This window comes from Gigantopelta aegis, chromosome 4, assembly GCF_016097555.1.
Source record: "Gigantopelta aegis isolate Gae_Host chromosome 4, Gae_host_genome, whole genome shotgun sequence".
NCBI lineage: Eukaryota > Metazoa > Mollusca > Gastropoda > Neomphalida > Peltospiridae > Gigantopelta > Gigantopelta aegis.
The window spans coordinates 18,021,261-18,030,293 of record NC_054702.1 but is presented as its reverse complement, the minus strand read 5'-3'; the positions used below and the strand labels follow the sequence as shown (position 1 = coordinate 18,030,293).

Genomic DNA, 9,033 nt, shown 5'->3' with positions numbered 1-9,033 from the left:
GGTGACATTTCATTTATAAATAACAATTTAAATATCGACCAATTACACATCGCCTTTTATAGGGTTATCCTGGAGCATAAATATTCTAAAAATATCTGGCGAGATTATTTATGCAATAGGCGAATTCTTGGTCTATTTCAACATTGAAAAAACGGGGGGAAAGTGCAGTAATAATCTCTGAATTGTATACTAGTATAAACAGATTTTATGGCTATACCATCAGTGTTTTTGTTTTCGTCTTGAAACGAATTTTATATAACATTTTATATTGCAATTAGTTTCCGGCATACTTCGTAATTCACCCGATCATTTCGTATACCCTCGGCATAATCCCGAATGTTTTCAAATTCTTTTCAAATCACTGGCATGATTTTGCAAGTAAGGTTTTGATTGGTCGAATGAAAGGTCAGCTAAACATGACCTCCAACGGGCTGCTGTTAGATCCACATGTAATAGTGGAGCTAATTTTAATTAGATTGTTAAATTATTTTGATGTAATTTTTGTTTGTGTGGGTATGCAATTCAAGGTACCATCTTTACATTTCACAAGAAAAATTAAATATATATATTTGGTCGTTATGGAAGTTTGAGACTGCTCCTTTAAGTTGCTTCTCACGCGGTTGGGTTTCCGTGCGTGAGTTGTACAAAAGAGAACCTTCTTTTTGAGGGGGTATATTATTCCGTGCTGTTTGACACCCAGATTGTCAGATCCTTGACCTACGCTTTCATTCCATCTACGCGTTTATTTTTTAAAACACGACGCTTCCAATTCCTACAAAGTAAACATACACGTAATCATTAAACGTGAAGTCCACATCATTTTCAGAAAAAGAAAAAGCACGTTCTTGGTGCACACATGCAATGTTTTCAATTAAAATCGTTAAAACTAATATATTAATGTTTACCATATACTTTTAAAAACCCAGTTAGTTGAATATATAAATATTTTAAAGTTTGCCAAACAAAATTTCTCATATATAAATATTATCAGTATCCAAGGATAGCGCAATGTTTGTTGTGGCAACGTTTGGTTGGTTTTGTCTATCTGTCCTCAGTGCTGGTTTATAAAACGGTGATTTATTGGCGAACTCATCAAAGCCAAGGTTTGACGAGTTCAGAGCAACAGAAATTTGCCAGGTATGTAAATAAAATATATCTTATTTGCTACAGCCAAACCTGTGTTAAACAGACGTCTAGTCAAGAAGTGTCGTCTTAGACGGGTTGCTGCTTTAAACAATTCAAAATTGCATAATGGATAAAAACTCTTTATTGATTTTTCTTGTGAAATGTAAACGTTATACCTTAAATTGCATAATGGATAAAAACTCTTTATTGATTTTTCTTGTGAAATGTAAATGTTATACCTTAAATTGCATACGCATAAAAAAAAACTTCAAATTTATTACCTTTTAAGCAGAAATATTTGTTAAATTATTATTGAAAAATGTTTAGACAATTACGACAGGTTAAAGGTAATATCACGGATATTGGGTTAATATTTTCCAGGTATAATTAATTATGATGGAAGTGCGACGTAGATTTTATTGTTTACTTTCTATTTTTTTATACTGAATTCTTTAGCAAGCTATACACAGTTTATGTCGAGCAACAAAAATTAATAATTATCATTGCGAAATAAACAAAATAAATCAAATATTAATTTGCACTTATTTATAACAATTTGTTATGAAGAAGGATCCTCCACCTGAGTGTGAACATTGTCAGTGTACACTGACGGTTCACCATAATCTGGTGGAGTGTAATCATCTTGGACTGACAAGGGAAGATATATTTGGTAGACAAAATGTGATAGAATCATTTCGATTCCACCCTGAACTTATCTTGAAGTTTTTACGAAATACTGATTTTTATTTGAAATTTTAACATGCTTACCTGATACGTATACCTTTGCACAGCTCTTTACACTGTGTTTTTAAATTTGAATTTAGAATTTTCATTGTATTGATGTTTATCACCAATTAACTTTTATATTTACCATTGTGTGACACCCAATAGCCGATATATTTTTGTGTTGGGGTGTCGTTAAACAGTCATTCATTCTTTCATTCATTATTTATAATAAATACATTTAAAATAGGTATTTGCAGTTATGACCATTTGGATTTTTTTTTAAATGTTAGATAATTTGGAGATATTAGAAAATGATTAAAGTAGTTGCTGGTTTCCCATTCAAGTACTGGTTCCATTCCACTAAGGGCTAATAAATATATAGTATTAAAATAATAATTAGTTATTTTTTGTTATCAGGCTGCCCGCTCGAATTTTTGCGACCAAATTTTAAAAATATCAGTGAGTACCGGTACTATTTTTTTCAGAATTAGACCGCGCTTTAAATAGTTTTAATTACTCCCATCCTTATTTGACTGTAAATTTCAAAATTGGCACCTTAAACTATTCTGTCCCGGGTCAAAGCGCTGGCTATCCAGAGACGGGACCCGGGATGGACATGCCTGAAACCTTAGTGGTATATTGGCATGTTAAAATAGTTCATATCACATCCATTCCAGTTAGAGCATTACTCAAACAGGAGGACATTTGTTGTCGTATTTTCGGAGGTGAGGGGGGAGGGTGGGCGGGGGGTTGATTTACAACTGCTGTTAGCTCAAGTTACAATAATGCAGCTACTAGTAACAAGTAATGTTTTTCAGGACAGCGTGCTTGAACCTTAAATGTATTTGAGCATGAAAATAAATTAAAAGGTTTGAGAGTGAGGCTGCTTGAGAAGGTTGACTAAATTAACTAATATAAAAGTCTGTTTTGTTTAACGATACCACTAGAGCACATTGTTTTAGTAATCATCGGCTGTTGGTAATTTTGACATATGACCTTAGAGAGGAATCTCGTTACGTTTTTCCATTACTGGCAAGGGATCTTTTATATGCACCATCCCACAGAGAACATAGCACATACCACGGCCTTTGATATACCAGTTGTGGTGCACTGGCTGGAACGAAACATAGCCCAATGGGCCCAACGACGGGAATCGACCACGCATCAAGCGAGCGCTTTACCGATGGACTACGTCCCTGAGGGCGGATCCAGCTTTTCTGATGAGGGGGGGATAGGGTCCAAGACAAAAAGGGCACCATAACATTGTGAAAAGGCACTATTGAAAAATTACACACGGTTCTCATGGACCATAATATAATAGTGCTACAACAGGGACGCTGGCAATGGGTTTTTTTTTTTTTTAAACTAAATAAATTTGTAAAAAACCTAAAAATCCTAAATAAAAGGGGCACTTCTCAAATTTGAGGGGGGGGGGGGGTCCGGACATCTTGGACCCCCCTCTAGATCCGCCCCAGGCCCTCCCCAAAATTAACTAATACAGGCATGTTCTCTAAAAATAGCGTTGAAGTGGTCATAGGGGTGGGGGCACAAGAGAGCACTTTTTGGTTTACCTTGAGAAAATCCTATATAGTTGTTGTCTGATGTTTTTCACAGTACTGCCACCTCATTTGTTTCAGGCTAGGTACGGCCCTGAAAAATCGTCTAATACAAAACTAACTGATATTTCGTTATACATATATAGAACTTATAATTTCAGACCTATATGTATGTATGTGGGAGTATATGACGTGTGTGTGTGTGTGTGTGTGTGTGTGTGTGTGTGTGTGTGTGTGTGTGTGTGCGTGTGTGTCTGTCTGTCTACCTGCATGTGTTTGTGGGTTTATCTCTCTCTCTCTCTCTCTCTCTCTCTCTCTCTCTCTCTCTCTCTCTCTCTCTCTCTCTCTCTCTCTCTCTCTCTGCGTGTGTGTGTGTATTTTATACATATGTGTGTGTATGTATGTGCGTGCGTGTGTGTTTGTGCGTATCTCTCTCTCTCTCTCTCTCTCTCTCTCTCTCTCTCTCTCTCTCTCTCTCTCTCTCTCTCTCTCTCTCTCTCTCTCTCTCTCTCTCTCTCTCTCTGTGTGTGTGTGTATCTGTGAGTGTGCGTGTGTGCGTGTGTTGTTTTTTAGGTTTGACAAAGATACATTTATTTTAAGTAAAGCGTATTGCATGTGTTTATTTTTAGATATATAATATATCTTCAACAATGAAGTGGGGACGTGTTGTGCTGCAACTGCTGCTGATTTCTGCAATCCTGTCCATAGTGACTGGTAACACGTCGTTTTAATACCATCACCCGTGTTTACTTGTAACATATTCTTTATAAATAGATATTAGATTAACATATTAAATACACTTACCCTAATTATAAGGCAGTGTTAACTATTTTGATATTTTATACCCTTTAAACTTTGAAACTGCGCATTGTTTATTGTTAGTACATTGTTTACAATTTCTGTCTTAAATTATCAATGGTTTTTTTTTGGGAGGTGGGGGGGGGGGGGGGGGGGGTCAATGGTGGGTTTTTTAATCCAATAGGTTTTTTTATCCTGGTTTTGTAATAGCTCCAAATGCATATATACATTTGGATAAGCTTGCCATAGCGTGAAATAAGAGTCTGTGACGTTGAAACGGGGAAAAGTACCCTTTAGAAGTAGACTGGAGCTCGTATCCATAACCGTTACTTCTTGGAGGTACGTGCGTTTTTGACAATATCAAAATTATATTTCGTGGTATCAGAAACACCAGGATGACCAGAAACACTTTGAACGTACGAAAATCGATAATCTAGAAAATAAAATCTAAGTATGTCTAATTTTAATTTTAAAAAAATGGATCTCTCCTAGTGAAAAATATGACATAGAGTTTAAAAATAGGGTCTGTCAATTAAGGTTAATATAGACTAAATGCGTGCGGTCCGGCTAAAGAAACCAACAACGAAATGCATTAGTTTCAATGAGAGCGACTAGATTGGATGCCTGCCATGCGTGCCATCCTCAACAGCATGCGGCCATCCTCAACAACATGCGGCCATCCGCAATAGCATGCGTGCCATCCTCAACAGCATGCGGCCATCCTCAACAGCATGCGTGCCATCCTCAACAGCATGCGGCCATCCGCAATAGCATGCGTGCCATCCGCAATAGCATGCGGCCATCCGCAATAGCATGCGGCCATCCTCAACAGCATGCGGCCATCCGCAATAGCATGCGTGCCATCCGCAATAGCATGCGGCCATCCTCAACAGCATGCGGCCAGCCGCAGTGAAATAATCTCATATGGTTTATATGCCCAAAATGTAAGCCGCAGACGCAACAGACGAAACAATCGGACCGCACACACCGCATCCAGTCTATATGGGCCCTTTGTGGTCAAAAAGAAAAAAACCTTTTCTTGCAAAATTAAAGTATCAGGTAATATTCTATGGACCATGTAGTATTTTAACTACCCGTTTTACCATGCGTTTTCAGGAGGTCGATCACTAGGGATTGATTGATACCATCGTCTTCCATCACATTATATACCAGTCTAGGGAGCGACCACGATCGTTTGCTCTCCGTGGCTGCGTTCAGCCAGACCGAGCGAAAAACCGTCCGCCTGACTGGTTTATGCGCTTCATGGTAAACCAAATGGCCACGTTGAGAACCAATCAAATAGTTCGAGAATGTTAGCGAAACGTTTGCTAGCTGAACTTGGGCCAAAGCGGCCTTAAGTTCAGCCAGCCGTTTTTTGCTAACGTTTGCGAACTATTTTGACTGGATTCCGAAGTGGTCATTCCTTTTACCTTGAAGCGCACAAACCAGTCTGGCGGATGGTTTTTTTTGTTCGGTCTGGCTGAACTCACCACTGAGACAGAAAAACGTCCGCTAGACTGGTTTATGCGCTTCATGGTAAACCAAATGGCCACGTCGTAAAGCGATCGTTACCGAAAGGGTAGATGTATGAACTTGGGGCTGGATAAAGGGCATTATCACTATGAGACTTATTGTAGGTGCATAACATGTAGCTTGGGACTAAAATCGTTACGTTTAAAACCGCCCTCCACTTAACGATCATCGCTTCAAAATGATGCGATCGTGCGACGTACGATAGCATGTAACATATAATATATTGGGCCATCCCTTTGTGACTCTGTGAATCCCGCAATCACATGGCCGCTTGCGATGAGGTCATAACATGTATTGTTTCCGTCCCATCGCTCCATCGCTCCATACGGGTGTATGGACTTGACCGTGAAACCATCGCATGATGTTTACCAGTATATAGGGAATTAAATGGTGCGATTGGAAATCTATTGCATGATTTCTAAATGGAGGGCAGTTACCGGATTTCACAATTTCATTCGATTGCATGCCAAATCGTTACTACAAGTCGCACAGGTCAGGTCATAGGGCTTAACGTGCACATTCAGAGCCACCTGTTGTAGCTCACGCCTTTTATGGGTACATGTGCCTGCCTCGGTCGGCTCCTCCGTCCAGGACAGAAAAGTGTTGGGGTGGGTGGGAGAAGGAACCGTCTGCACTGGCAGGTGCAAGGGAGCACTAGCAGCCCGGGGGCGGGGGCAAGTCGCCTTAAATATATTTGTGAGGCAAACACAAGTAATGTTTGTTTGTTGTTTTACAGTAGCGGAGGAATCCACAACAGAAGCAGCTGCTACTACTGCTGGTGGTGGTGAAGGTGGTGCTCAAGAGACAACGGTATGTCTTTTGTTAACATGTTCCATCGGTGGGCCCATTGGGTTATTTCTCGTTCCAGTGCATCACGACTGGTATATCAAAGACCGTGGTATGTGCTATCCTTTTTGTGGGATGGTGCATATAAAAAACACTTTCCAGCTAACTTAAAAATGTAGCGCGTTTCCTTTCTAGGACTATATTTCAAAATTACCAAATGTTTAACATACACTAGCCGATGATTAATAAATCAATTTGCACTAGTGGTGTCGTTAAACAAAACAAACTTTAACTTTCTTGTTAACATATATAATCAACTTCGCCGTTTTATAAATTATATCTTGTACACCTGTAAATTAAATTAGCATCACCTGAAACTGAAACCCAAAAGGGTGCTATGAAGTAGTTGTCTGCGCCGACGGGATTTGAACCAGATATTCAGAGCTTTTACATATTCTGTATCTTCTGAGTAGTTACTGAGACGGCATGAGTATATTGCTTACATACTTACATTTTCATGTATATTTACTATTTTTGTCTCTTTCTTTAGAATACATTAAATATGTTTGTTAACCGTTAAGACAGTGTTACTTTCAACATTATCCTCTGTATACACATGACATTAATTTTAGTGTTTTGTATCCACGGAATGGTCAAAAGTACTTGCGAAGTATAAAAGTTTATGGTTTTTTGTTTAATTACACCACTAGAGCAAATTGATTTATTAATCATCAGCTATTGGGTGTCAAACATTCGGTAATTGTGATACATAGTATTAGAGAGGAAACCCGCTACATTTATTCATTAGTAGCAAGGGATCTTCTACATGCACCATCCCAGACAGGATAACACATAGCAATCGTGGTGCACTTGCAGAAACAAGAAATAGGTCTCAAACCGACCGCGCATCAAGCGAGTGCTATACCACTTGGATACGTCCCGCCCCTGATGTCCAGGTGTATATTATTATCATCGTCGTCACATAGCACAGTGGTAGAGCGTATATCTGAGGTGTGGTGGATCGCAGGATCGATTGTCCTCAATGTATTCGATACACCAAAGGTCGTGGTATGTACTGTTCTGTCTGTGAAAGTGCGTGTAAACGAACTCTAGCTGGTTTGTCGTTGGGAGTCGCCTATATGGCTATAGCGGGCTTCCTAATTTTCTCTCTCTATTTAATTGACCAAATGTCGGAATAACCATATATCATACACCAAATATATAATAGTCTTGGTTTAAAATGTACTAAGAAATCGTCATACGCCAAATATATAATAGTCTTGGTTTAAAATGTACTAAGAAATCGTTATACACCAAATATATAATAGTCTTGGTTTAAAATGTACTAAGAAATCGTCATACGCCAAATATATAATAGTCTTGGTTTAAAATGTACTAAGAAATCGTTATACACCAAATATATAATAGTCTTGGTTTAAAATGTACTAAGAAATCGTTATACACCAGAAACAGTAGTCGGTTTTTGTCGTGTTCATTCCTGTGGATGGTTTGGCTTTAACTTCTTGGTCATTGCTATGGATAAGCCAATCAGATTACTTTAAAATGATATCTAACGCACGTGGAATATCATGTTGTGTTCTCTCTACTGAGAAGACAGGTTGAAAAATATAGTTCTGAAGATTAGATGACTTAGGCCTGTACATCTTATTGTCTAACTGCTTGGGAAAATAGCTTTGCAATACGTTCACTGTTTCTTTGTTTGTTGTTGTTTTTGTTTGTTTGTTTGTTTGGGATTTTGGAAATTGGATAGTGGTGTTGTGTTGCTATTGTTTTTGTTTTTTGTTTGTTTGTTTGTTTGTTTGTTGTTTTTTTTTTACATTTTATTGGGTTAGTTCATGCGCCCTTTTTTCATTTAGTCCTCCCAAAAAATATTTTCTGAATCCGTCGCAGTTTACGGCATCCATTTTCACTGACGGATTAAATGTCTTAAATGAGTATTTATGTATTTCTCTTGTATATTTCAGACTAAGTCCGGATCAGCTATGCTGTCGGCGGCAGTGACCATGTCAATATTCGGAAGCGTAGTCGCCATGCTTACGAAATAGGAACAAGGAAAACACCTGTTAAACAGCTTACTGGATCGACTGACTTTGTAGATATAATCTGCTCGTTTTCCTCCTTTTAAAGTATCTGCATCGTTTTATTATGTTGGAGTGCAGGATGTGTAGGTGAAAGCTTATGCTATGACTGCTGTTGTTGCATAATCGCGCATTTAGCGATACAAGTTAAAATAAATATCTTTGAAAAATACTAGATTTCATTTGATTTGTTCTCGTATCTCTGTCGAGCCTGTGTTTGTCTTCATTGTAAGATGTTTCCGACTAACAGTTAAAGTTAAAGTTTGTTTTGTTTAACGACACAAATAGAGCACATTGATTTATTAATCATTGGCTATTGGATGTCAAACATTTGCTAATTTTGACACGTAGTCATCAGAGGAAACCCGCTACATTTATTCCTAATGCAGAAAGGGATCTTTTATATGCAC

The 9,033-nt window shown here is 38.2% G+C and overlaps 1 long non-coding RNA gene across 1 annotated transcript; it reads left to right on the top strand.

Moving 5' to 3' along the window:
• The first annotated feature begins 1,021 nt into the window (after positions 1-1,021).
• Positions 1,022-8,784, top strand: LOC121371525. Its single transcript, XR_005957806.1, has 4 exons — positions 1,022-1,137; positions 4,037-4,121; positions 6,475-6,548; positions 8,510-8,784. It is a non-coding gene; the product is annotated as an uncharacterized LOC121371525 (long non-coding RNA).
• The last annotated feature ends 249 nt before the right edge of the window (positions 8,785-9,033 follow it).